We start from the raw sequence: 14,102 nt of genomic DNA, 5'->3' as shown, positions 1-14,102 counted from the left end.
TTAGGTTTCGATATTGACGCGGACGGTTTAACAGAAAATAAAGAACGCGTGTAATGCGTTCTCGACGCCCCGAAACCTAATTCGGTGCCTCAATTACGCGCTTTTATTGGTTTAGTGAACTACCATTCAAGGTTTATACCCAATTTCGCACAGAAGATGGTTCCGCTATATAAGCTTTTACAGAAAAACGTTCCCTTTATTTGGAACAAGAAGTGTCAAGAAGCGTACGATACGCTAAAGACAGAGATCGGGTCAGATAAAGTGCTGGTGCATTTTAATTCTAAGTTGCCAATTATTTTGACCACAGATGCCTGTAACACCGCGGTAGCAGGCGTGTTATCGCACGTATATGACAGCGGAGTGAGGAGACCCATAGCTTTTATTTCACGGGCTTTAAACATGGCTGAACTAAACTACAGTGCTATGGAAAAGGAAGCCCTAGCTATTGTTTTTAGTGTGACCAAGTTAAGACAATACTTGTTTGGAGTATCATTTACGTTGGAAATAGACCATAGACCGTTGCTTACATTGTTTGGCGAGAATAAGGGTATTCCGTCCATAGCTGCTGCCAGAATACAGCGCTGGGCGTTGATATTATCAGGATTTGACTATAAAATTAAATACGTCAAGGGGTCTATTAATTACGCAGATAATTTATCGCGAATTTCGCAAACGAGTGTTTCAGCGGTGTCATCAGAGTCGACTTTTATTAATTATTGTAGTTCAGCTGAGTTAAATTACAAACAGGTGGCAATTGAGACACGGCGAGACCCGGTGCTGTCAAAAGTGATGCAAAGTGTTCAAGAGGGTACGGTTTCAGGTTTAAAAGGCAAAGAGTTTGAGGCATTTCGGACAAAAGGGATAGAGCTAAGTGTTGAGGGAGGGTGCGTTTTATGGGGTTACAGGACGGTAATACCAAAAAAGTTGCAGAAGCAAATTCTGGAATCCTTTCATCAATCACACCTTGGCATCGTAAAGACGAAAGCGTTGGTTCGCTCGTATATATGCTGGCCGCGTATAGATAATCACGTGGAGGCTCTTATAAAGTCTTGCCAATCGTGTCAATCAGTACTGTCCAGTCCTGAAAAAAGTAGTTTGATGCCCTGGGCGGCAGCGGAGTCGGCATGGCAGCATATACACGTGGATTTTGCGGGACCAGTGCGAGGCTTTCAGCTGTTAATAATAGTAGATTCCTTTTCGAAATGGGTGGAGTTTTTAAAACAAAAGAAATGACTAGTGCTTTCACAATCAGTAAATTGCGCGAAGTGTTTTGTAGGTTTGGTTTGGTGGACACGCTAGTTAGCGATAACGGAACGCAGTTTACGTTATTGGAGTTTAAAACCTTCATGAGTAAAAACTACATTAAACATGTGCTAACGGCACCTGGCCACCCAGCCACTAATGGGCAAGCGGAGAACTTCGTAAAAACGTTAAAAAAAATCTTTAGTAGCATGTTTTGCAGGCAAAGCTAACTTTAGCCTTGATGATGTATTGAACAGGTTTCTGTTCGACTATAGGATTTCTAAACATTGTACAGCAAATGAGTCCCCCGCAAAATTGATGTTAGGAAGGGAGCTAAAATCGAGATTTAGCGTTCTCAAACCACCATTGGTAAGAGACGTCATAAAAACGAACCAACAAACCGCTGTTAACAACTGTAGAGGTAAACGCGATACCACGTTCACCGTAGGCCAGAACGTAATAGTGAGAAATTACTCGAATCCTAACAAGGCTGGTTGGTCACCAGGCACCGTACAGAAAAAGTTAGGTCCGCGTAATTACATAGTAATGCTAGCGAACGAAAACCGCTCAATAAAACGACACCTCGACCAGATCCGCAATGCCGACCTCGTGTGTGGGGAAGAGGCTTCTCGCAACGAACCGGGTGTTGAATTACCGGCTAGCCCTGCTCAAGTTAAGTCGGGCAGCATGTAGGATCATGGCGAACCCGTATCAAGTGAACCTCAAGAGGAGGTGGAAAATGAAGCTAGGCAAATGCCTATAAGAAGTAGCAAGCAGAAAGCCATAGAGGCAATGCGAAAAAAATAACAAAATTATATTCTTTATTGTATTCATTAACGTAACATTCAATCTGGTATAGTTGAAATGGATATCTAATACTTTTATTTTTCATTCACTTAAAATATTAAGTATATAAGGATATACATAAGTATATATATATACAAGTTTAAAAATTTCATGAATTCCAAAATGTAATGTATAATAAGTAGGTATACAAAGCTTAAGAAAGGGGTTGTTGGATATTAATACCAAATTGCACACAATATGAACACCGTGTAATATACTATCCGAACACTTCCTATTGATTGACATTTGCTAATATGTGTGTAATATGTATATGTGAAGAAGAATAATAAAAAGCTGCCCATTTTGTCTACAACCAAACCAACGTGTACATTGCATATAATTAAATGGCTCAATTTTAGGTGGTAAATTGTAAATATATTTATAAAAATATTTCTTTTTAACTAAAGCTTTATATTCAACAATGATATTAGATTGCAAATCTAAAGAAGTAATTAAATTACTAAGGCTTAAAAGATTCTACTAAAATTTATAACTTTGAAGGCTATTAGTTTTTTTAACTTAAAACCTTAAAATATTAGTAGAATAGAGGGTAGATTATAGAAATTAAAATTAAACTAGATATTGAAATAAATGAAATAATAAATATTCATTTAATAAAAAATTATTTGATTTTGTTAAAAATATTCAAATCGGAGAAGAAGATTTTCTGACATTTATTCGCTTTGGAAAAGGGAACTAATGTCAACGACATTGATTCCGGCATAATACTGACGTAAATTTTTTTTGGCTTTAGAATTAATGTCAATGACGTCAGTTCTCTTTCAAAAGCGTATTAATGTCAATTGACACTATTGAACGTCAGCTAGTTGATACCTTGGCCACTTGAGAAAAAAGGTGTTGAGTTTATGACATCGGAAACAGAGGATAATCATAATATCAATATCGTTGTTGTGCCCACTTCATATGGCCATAACTTCAATTGAGAATCGAAAAACCAGGTTCTTTGTAATTGCGTAAAGGAATAAATAGGAAAATTCCGTAAGATTCTTTGCCAAAAAAACAAATGTTAATATACTTGATCGTCTGATTCGGATAACAACTTAAGGATAAAAAATTGGGTACGGCAACCAAACCCCGCTGGCTAAGTAATCTGTAAACATTCTTTTATTTTTTACCACAGCTTTCTACTGTAGTTATTAGTTTTTTTTAGTTGTTTGTGGATTTGCTGTTGCTTCCTTTTTAACGTTTTTGTTTGTTTGTCAATTCTGTTGTTGTTGTTCTTGTTGTGACTGATGTTATTTAGTCATATCAACAAATGTCCTTGGCATCTTTATCTGAATTCATTTCAAAAGTTTCCTTGTACTTTAATGAGTTTTCTCCCATTCATTTATTTTAGTGTTTGCTATCAGACTTTTAACTTTTGACTAAGTAAGTGGTTTTTTAGACATTAGCAAATAAGTAAGTAAGTGTTTGCAGCTATGAATAGCATCATCACGCTCTTAAGTGGACTTCTTTGCATGTTATATACTTAATGTCTTATTGACACAATTTAAAGTACATTAGTTCTATACTAATGTCATCAAAAAATTAAAATTGTATTCTTGAATAGAAATTGAGTTTGTTTACATAAGTTATGTTTGTATGCATTATTATTACGCAAATAAATAAACAACATATGTATGTGTTTAACGAAATTTATCATGTGTCCTTATACCATGTTGGAGTGGTAGGGACCTTGTGATGAAAATGGGCAGTGGGATTGTGGTAGAATTGGGAATGGGAGCGGAAAAAACGATATAAGCGTGGGAGACTGAGAATTTCAGGTAGGAATAGTGGGAGTAGCGGCCTTATTTAAAAATGTGAAAGCCAAAGTTTGGGAAGTTAATGTCAGTGGGACTAACTTTATTATCAAAGAAATTAATATTTTTAAAATCCGAATATCCATGGAAATCTATATATATAAAATTCAAATTATGTATGTATTAGGCCGGGTCGATTTGTGGGGAGGCAAAGAAATCGCCCATTACTCTGTGAGAATCATATTCTAGGGATCAAAATAAGAAACTTTGCCGAAGGAACCATACCTCTAAAACGAATTCTTCCCTTTGGGTCGTAGGGGCAAATTTTGAAAAATCCCACTTTGAAATGCCTATGTTTTTTTCTTTTTGGAGTTTATTTTTCTCTTTAGAAATTTATTTAGTCAGAACCTATGTATATGGCGAAAATTTGGCCAGCTCAACGCCAGATTTGGAATAGCAACCGCAACGCAAATCATGGTCGTATTACTCCCAGCTCCTTTTTGGGTGGGCGTCGTTAAATAGTCCCAAAGCGTACTTAAGTCAATTGACATTAGGTCTTTTTCGAATTTGGAGTTAGTGTCATTGAAATTAACTCTCTTTCAAAAGCGCATTGAAGTCAGTTGACGTTAGTTCCATTGTCACTATAGCACTTCACCGTTCAATGGTTTTGTTTCGTACCACCGCGTATTAAAATGTTAAAAAATGTTGTATTATAGTTACGTTTTATTCTTTACGTTATATTTTAGTTCAGTCGAATGAAAAAAGACAAGCTTTTTATTTCCAAATCTCGTAGACGACGCTACTTTTTCTATATTTTGATCATATGCTAGTGAAAAATTGGATAAAAAAAACTGGCCCACTGAGAGCTCTCTGAATTTAATTAAAACTTCTTTTAATTTTTGACCATTTTCGCTTGCGACACTACTTTTTCTAATTGAGATTTCATTACAGTGCAAAAACACTTTGCTGACCCTGTAAAAAACCCTATGAAATAAGAAGAACATATTGAGTTAAACGCGTTAGCCATCCTTTTAAATGATTTGGTTTATGTGATGATCTTTAGTTGTTGTATATGGTTACGGCATTTTTTCAAAAATGGTTATAATATCGAACGGAACTTTCCGAAATGGCTATAAAGTCAAGAACGGTCATAAATTAAATTGATTTTATGACCATATAAAGTTTTCATGAGGCCTAGAGATCTTATTGATATTATGACGTTTTGAAGTGGACATACGTCAATTGATCTTTTTTTCGTTGACCTTATGTCACCGCGCAACATATTGCCATAGTATTTCAAGAAATGTCGGCAAAACAACGGATGGGGTATCGAAGTATTCAAATTTTTCAAATTTTTTTTCATTTTCCATAACGTTTTTCTCGAATAAATTTTGTTAAAGATATTCAACGAAAATTTTTTTTTTGTGCAGCTCTAACCAGCAAATATTTGTACTGCATCGAACGATTTCAAAAGCCCAAATAATAAAAAGAAACAAGTAAGTACATCTAAGTACGGTTGACTTCAAGATTTTATATACCCAACCGTACGTTTTTAGTAAAAATATTAAGAGTTGTTAATTTTTATGGTGTATAAATTTGCATTAAACTTATTTTATAGTAGGCCTACTGTTCGACAACAAATAAAATATTATATATGATTAATAGCAAATATCAGCAAATTTTCTCAATATTTATATATAAGAATTAATTGCTGTGCGTTAGCCTCGCTAAAACTCAAAAACGGCTAAATCGATTTCGATTAATTAATTTCATCTTGCCAAAAATCCGAGTTTTTCATGCTCATACAGTTTTTATTTGAGTTGTTTTTGTTGTTGTTGCTTTATATATTAATCTGTACCGATGTTTAGAAAATAGGGAGTGCCCACCTCCCTATAAAGAAAAACTTAAACTCTCTTTGTCTACGTAATTATTTGAAGCACCTGTTCAAAATTTGGCATTTTTGAAGTCCCCGGTAGTATCCAGAGAAACACCTTGGGCACATTCATGATAATCCAGGGCTTTCTGTATATTCGTTACCACGGTATACAGTGCAGTATCGGCGAACTTGCTTTTGGTGTAAGCTTGCTGTGCTAAAGAGAATAATGCTTTATCCATTTTGACTTTGTATACACATCTAGTGATCAATATAAAGATATCTTAAGGGTTTTCAGTTGAAAAGATGGCAAACTAATAAGCCTGATTGGTTCTTCCCGCGTTCAGTATGGAGATTCCTCGAGCTGTTCTACAAATTGCTTGACTTTGTTCATTGCAACTTACCAACCATCTACAACATAGCAGAGAATAGCTCATTTGGACCCGGCCATCTGAATTTGGCAAAAGGTGTATCGCTCATTCAATGTTAGTACTTGCCACCAGTTCTGGTACTTCTCGCTCCATATTTGGATAAACTCCCCCATCATCTTCTGATGGTAAGTGTGTATAAGTAGCACCTCAAGGAACTCTTTGCTAGTGTGTAACTATTTCCCATCGTTATTTATTATAAGTCGCTTTATCAGTCTAGAACTTTCTCAGTTTTACCGTTTTGGATTCCTTTTTCGTGCAGACATTTTTCATGAAACAATCTTCGATGTCTATATTAGTACCAGCATGCCTCGCTGTCTGCAACTTTCGCCAGCTTAAAGATCTTTCTTACATGCCCCCTAAGAAGACTCAACTCTTTAGCAATACAATTCACGGTACATAACTATATTTCCAATATAGATAAGCTGTTCACAAAACTCCAAACACCAAAAACGAACAAAATACGACCGCTTTTAATATCATATTATTTTTAAGACAGTAAATGTTTCATACCTTTTTCCGGAATAGGAAATGTGCATGTTGTTGTTGTTGTTATTGTAGCAAGAAAGTCACTCCCGAAAAGTTTTGTGGAGAATTATCGATGTTGCTGGTCCTTTGCTGGATATGGATCCGGTACGTTCCGTTGAAAAACACCATTGTGGTACAAGCCCACCGTCTCAGGCCTCGGCTGCTAAAGCTGAATAAGCTACAAATTTCGCTGGCAGCCTTAGCATTCTGTTATAGAGGTATTAGTTTTTTCAAAACGTTTTTTGTATTACATTGTGTTACACTGACAATACTTGAATTACATTTATACAGTTTTATAATTGTATATGAGAAATGCAAAATCTTTTCATTTTTAAACGGTTTTATTTAGCTTGACTTGAACGGCCGGGCGAACAGAATTTTGTAATTGAAATTTAATTAACTTCCCGACAAGCTACAAGCTTGAAACTTGGAATATAGTTCAGAACCCGATGACAATGCAATAATAAGAAAAACAACCGATAAGTGGCACAAGGATCGAGATATTCACAAAAATCGTATTTGTGGTACGATTTGGCTCATATTTGGAACATATAATACATGCAGTCCGGTAGATGTGACAAGAAAATATTTGGATTTAGATTGTAATAAATTGTCAGGAAAGAATCCTTGTAATAATAAGTATCCAAATAAACTAAATAGAATGAGAAATAATATGCAATTAAATAAAGACTAAAAACTTGAAAATAAAATAATTTAAAAAAATTTTTTATTTAAAGGGTTTTATTGAAAACAGTACTTACATTAAGTAATAATAATACTAAAAGCTAGATAATAATTAGGTAGGACCTAAGTAATAGTCATCGTACTCCTCATCAATCTAGAGCGTTAATCACACAATTAAATGGAAGCGTTGGACTCGTCTAATTTCTATTGATAGTCGTAAGTAAGACCAACTGAACCTTAATCAGGTTATGCTAAGCCTCACATTTTTAGAAATTTCATGCTCCCAACTCTTTTATTTATTTTCCTGATCAACGCCCTAGATTGATGAGGAGTGTAATGATAGTACCTAGGACCTACCTAATTATTTTCTAGCTTTTTGTATTATTATTACATCATGTAAGTATTGTTTTCAATAAAACCGTTTAACTTAAAAAATTTTTTTATTATTTTATTTTTATTGCTCCTATTCGAGAATATTTATTAGAATTAGCTGCTGTTATTTTGGTGATTTGAGTTTTTATGTGTTAGTGATTTTGCTGTTAAATCTATAAATAACTTTATTTTCTTGTCACAACTGGTCATAAACAATTTGAAGAAGTCATATACAACTGAACAAATAAACAACTAAAACCAATAACAAAGCAACCACTCACATAAAGTCATTTAAGTAAGTGTTTACGTTTATCTATGAACGTGTGAAAAAGTGTGACTGGCATACGTGCACTTACGTACGTATAAACGTGCCATCCTACTTAGAATACGTGCAAGTATTTACACTTAAATAAAATGAAATGAAAGAAATGCAATATAACAGCACCAAGTCGCCACTTAAGCTTAACAAAAAGAAAATACAAACACCTTTGAAAAACGCGCCTTGGGAAAATACAAATGTGTCGAAAGGTGAAAATAAAAATCTTTACGCGTTTAAATCTTTCTTTAGTACTTTCTTTTCATAAGGAGCTATAGAAGAAATGCATTTGAACTTATTTCTGTTGCTTACATTTCAAAGTGTTGCCGGAATGATGACACATTTATACCTACATATTCATTGGATAACGGATATAACAAGCCGTCAAATTGTCAGACGTGGATGCTGTCTGAAGGTCGGTAACAAATACGTCTTCATTTGAATAAGAGATGAGACCACACACATGTCCTTTGTGCCTAAGACGCGTGGTACAAAAAGATATTTGAATGGAAAGCTAAAATAAATCGTAAGAATTACAACAAAGCAAGCATACTTTGTTTATATGGAAACATATATATATATATATATTTATATTTGCATATCAACAGAAGGTTACCTTTTTGAAATATTTTCTATATTATATACTTAAATATTTGTTTCCATTCAATTTCATCTCTTATTCAAAACCGTTTCTAATATTTCGTTTCTTCATCTTTTTGTCAAACTTATACATATATGCAAATCTATTAATGGCTTCTGGTTTAGTTGACAATAAATCAATTATTATTTTTTTCTGTTTTGTAGCTCCCCTTCGTCAATTCACACATTCACATAAGACCTAGCAAAGCAGCCAAAAATGAACTTTTATTGGGTGAACTAAATTTATATCAGTACCAACAGACCTGGCAGATGTTGCTCCGCCCTTACCTTGGTCTATCTGCATAAGTTTTAATAAGTTTTTACCTCTTACTTTCCCTCCCCTATCTCCGCCTTTTCATTATCCTTTTATTCACTCTTCCCTCTAACGAACTACTTTTCACTCTTCGTCTTTTCTCTCCTCTCTTTCCCGCTCCATCTATCCTCATATCTCTATCTTCGTCAAACTCTATCTCTTTCTCAGTTCCTTTCTCCTTCCCTCTTTTCTTCCTGCAGCTCGCACTTCCTACACTGGCTGTTATTTACCAGGCTTAACATATGAGCATATGACGCGATTGGGGCGGCTATCGTTGATTTAGCGAGCGTTGCAGTCTCCATTGCTCTTTCATCGGCCTTTTCCTTACCTTCTATTACTTTATGGCCGGGGTACCAGTACAGATGTATAATCCTGGCTGAGCGACATTTTTCCAACGCTCCTTTGAGTTCGAGAAACTTCTTGATGAAGCACTGTGGGAGATATTGCCTTAATCGCCGCCTGACTATCAATATATATATTTAGCAGCTTAAGCAAGCTTCTATAGGATCTACTTATTTCTGGATCGAAAAAGTAAACAGCGGTCCCGACCCCTTCCAATAAATTGGAATCATCCGTTTACATGTGTATATTATGTTCTGCCATTTATGCCCTGGTAGCAAACCTCCGGCTCAATTGTGGCCCCAATATCTCTTTCGAAGCTCTGGTACGGGACCATATATCCCTATTGCCCGATATTAGAGTGCGCTGTACTGCTATAGCCATAAGGCCTGCACTCAAGCTGCCTCGAGACTTTAAGCCTGGTGGCAGTTGATGATTTTGGTCATCAGATATGCAAGTGAGATGTGCAGAATGCCATGCAATGTTGCTGCAGGAGTAGATTTAAGAGCTCCCGTTATGTTTTTCATTGATACTCTGCATACCCCCTCAAGTTTTTATGTATACGTACCTTTTTATGTGGCTGTCCACCAAACCGGAACTTCAAAGTATGGGTTTGAAAATTGACATAAATATCCAATGAGAGAATTTGAATGATAAACCCCAAGTGCATCCTAACATTTGCTTACATGCATATAGTTCCGCGGAGGCTTTCTTCGATCTCTCTTACAGATGGAGCTTGCACGACAACTTACTCTCTAGTATAACTCCTAAATATTTTGGGCTATATTTTTCTTGTAGGATTACCCCTTTCGAGTTAGTCCAATTAGGGAGCTTATATATCCTAGGTAATAATAATCGATCGATTTTTTCCACGTTTGCGGTTAACCCGATTCCAGATTCCCAGTCATGTAGATCCCGAAGTGCATGATCCATCAGAGAGCTGACTGTTGTTAGGCATCTACCACCTAAGCAATTAATGCATAACCAGCGTTAATAGCATTGGTGATAAAACCCCACCCTGCGGCGTTTTTCTTTTTATAGATTTTGTTGCTTCGCGTAAACCCCATTGCGATTTGGCCATTGTGCACATTAACATAAAGTGGTGCAATTTGTTAAAACTAGATGAGCTTCAGAAAATCTGACAAACAAATAGGCCTGTAGTCTTCCGGTGCAGATGACTTTATTTTCCCGCTTCCGGTATGTATGCTTCTCAAGCTGTTGTCCAATATTGCGGGACGTGGCTCAGTTTTATGCAACCCTCAAAGATTATTCTTAGCCATTCTATAATCGTTCCACCAGCCATCTGCATCATAGCAAAGAATATCATATCTGGACCCGGCGATTTGAAATTGGCAAACGTTTTTATTAACGCTTCTATATCGGCGGCCACCGTGGTGTGATGGTAGCGTGCTCCGCCTACCACACCGTATGCCCTGGGTTCACACCCCGGGCAAAGCAACATCAAAATTTTAGAAATAAGGTTTTTCAATTAGAAGAAAATTTTTCTAACGGGGTCGCCACTCGGCAGTGTTTCGCAAGCGCTCCGAGTGTATTGCTGCCATTAAAAGCTCTCAGTGAAAACTCATTTGCCATGCAGATGCCGTTCGGAGTCGGCATAAAATATGTAGGTCCCGTCCGGCCAATTTGTAGGGAAAATCAACAGGAGCACGACGCAAATTGGAAGAGAAGCTCGGCCTAAAAACTCTTTGGAGGTTATCGCGCCTTACATAAATAATAAATAAATATCGTTTATTTCCGATAAAAACTCAATGAAGCTTCTTATCTTCCGGCACAGACATAGATCTTCATCAAATCTATCTGGGATCATATTGCTTCCCATACGTCGAAGCACGAAAAGCCTAACCTTTATCTTTTATATGTTCATGTTATGTACATATCATCATATAATGTCAAGTTCAAATGTTTTTGTACACTTATACAATTTGTCAAAACTGCCACTCAAGGGGTCGTGATATTAAATTTCCTTTCCTGTGAACTCAAAAACACATGCTCAAAGACAAAAACAAAAAAGGGCACAGCGAACAGTGAAAAAAGGCTATCGGCAACGTGTGCGCGCGCCTTAATTGCATGCAAATTTTCCACTTAAGTTTCTGCATTGCAAAATTAGAGACAAATGCACAACGTTGTCGCAACGCTACGGAAAAGCATTTCGTATTCAGCATTTTGAAGTACTCAGCGAAGCTAATTTCCTGTATGAGGACATGTCGAAATGACGAGATTGCCTAAAGAAAAACAAGGCTCAGCCTAGCGGAAAGCGTGTCGAAGTTGCAGCAATACAAGTAGCGGATGGAGGAGAGCAATGGAGCAGCCATGCCACATCACAGAATGAGATAGCGATTGCTTATTGTTGTCAGTGTAATTTTGAAAGCTCTTAAGCCCCCATTGACAACTTGAAATGCTATTCTGTGTGTCTGAATGCTGCTCGTGTACACACCAAACGGCAGCTGCACATGTGCGTGTGTATGTGTGGCTTTAAATATACAGCAATGAGTGCATGAAAATGTGAAAATTGCAACTGTCGCCATTTGTACTAGAAATAATTGTATGCTTTTGTTTTCTTATTCGTCTTCTTATTTGTTTTGCATTTTTCATTGACTCTGCTCCAATGTATAGGGTCTTATAATTTTACTGTATTTTTTGAAACTCTTTCACATATGTCTATACATAAATATTTATTGCTGTATAGCCGTTAAATATAACAGTTATTATATTACAAGAATTTCGCCAAAACAACAGATAAAATCAACACGAATTGTTGATTACTTGAACCATTTATAATATTATAGTAATAACCATAGCATTGGTTTATTAAATTTCGTGGGTAGAAACTTTTTCTGAAAACAGCAAGAACTTGCGTTAGTAGCCGTGTTTTTTTTTACACGCGTATACGTTTCGTTTGCGCGTGAAAAAACGGCTATCCTCACTTAGATAATGCTTAGGAGACCCATCTAGCGGCTGTGGTTAAACAACTAGCTACAGCAACAGGCTGTACCGAGAAGCGGGATACAACGCTCTGATGGCCATAGGGTACCCTTCAAAAAACGCGAGTACTCTATAAATAATGTAAGGAATACTCCTTTGGGAGTATAGGACTGCTCCAAATCTAATCTGTATTCATACAAAAAATGTGCTCCAATTAACATTGCGATGTCCTAGGAGAGGAGTAGGTGATCCCACTCTCGCTTTGTTTGTGAGTATTCCGTAGAGTACATACATGAGAGTACTTTCCAAAGTACTTTCACTGTAGTACTCCATGGAGCACCCACAGAGGATCATATGCCAAAGTACTAAAGAGGAATTGTGTCGGAAAGAATTATCGAAGTGAATTTAATTTAAAATGAAAGTAAATGAAGAGGGGCAATAAAACTTTTATATTTTATACTACGAATATTCTTATGTTATTTAGCTTTGCGTGAATAAAGAAACTATTATTTCTCTATACATACTTTAGTATGTATACATAAAACCAGTGCGCGGTTGCATTTTATCAGAGTTGTCATAGTAAAATTTTATTATCAGTTATTTGTATGCAATATTTTAGTTTTGGCAACTCTGTTCGATCGTCATCGTGTCGTGATCACTGTCGTTAAAAAAACGAGCAATGATCGGCTGATGGTGGTCCGCAAACGCATTGCAAAGGAGTATTGTTAGAGTACTCCAACGTGAAGAAAATGGAACAAGTAATACAACAATTTTTGCAGGGTATAACATATAGCTGAATCAGTTGCGATGAATTGTGGACAAACATAGAATATATAGAATTAGTGTAGAGGGTGAAACAAAGACACATATTTCAGTTACATCTGAGTATAATGCGTATTGAAATTTAGTAGGACAAAATTTATGCGCAGCAATTTCAGAAGTGTATTTAAAGTTTGTCGCTTAGCAGTCCATATCAAGTTTAAGCGTAAACGGATATACGCGTGTTAAAAAACACGGCTAGTATGTAAAATTATTTGAACTTTTAATTTCATTAAACATGATCCATAAAATCGGTTTTTATAGGTTACTATTAGTGTCGAGATAATACAAATCACCGGGCTAAGGGCACTCGTGCCGAAAATATGGGCTTTCAGAATAAAGACACACAAGCTATAAAGATCAAAACACAAGTGAGTGTTGAGCAGTTTCTATGTTCAAACATGGATGTACCTAGAATATGACTAGGATCTTTCGGAGGCTTCTTTTTGAAAAGTCTATACGAAAAGGTAGGCTAAGTTTTAGGTTGAACTGGTCGGTCAATAAAGTACTCACATAGAGCGATAATACAGAATTTGTTTGACTACCAATCCCAATCAGTTGAAAGGACTTACATTTGTTATGGAATAACTCCGTCCTGTTAGCAAATAATATAAATTTTCTTGGACCTAGCTTAACCGATGCCTCCAGATTTGTCAATTGTGCCGCCCATAACAACTGGATACTTTACGTACTCAATCGTTTCTTCCTGCAGCTGCTGACGAAGTTTTAGTTATAGGCATTTAGCGTGCTCTGCTTAGCACACCGAATATCTTGGTTTCTTGCCCCAGGCAAAGCAACATCAAAATTTTAGAAACAAGGTTTTTCAATTAGAAGAAAAATTGTCTAAGCGGGGTCACCCTTCGGCAGGTTTGGTATGCACTCCGAGTGTATTTCTGCCATGAAAAGCTCTCAGTGAAAACTCATCTGCCTTGCAGAATAAATTTGTTATAACTAGGATGTGAAAACTCTTCAGTTTTTGAAATTTTTTTTTTTTTTGTAC

Source organism: Eurosta solidaginis, chromosome 2 (assembly GCF_040869045.1).
Source record: "Eurosta solidaginis isolate ZX-2024a chromosome 2, ASM4086904v1, whole genome shotgun sequence".
Classification (NCBI taxonomy): domain Eukaryota; kingdom Metazoa; phylum Arthropoda; class Insecta; order Diptera; family Tephritidae; genus Eurosta; species Eurosta solidaginis.
The sequence above is the reverse complement of the archived record's forward strand: the minus strand, read 5'-3'. Positions refer to the sequence as shown.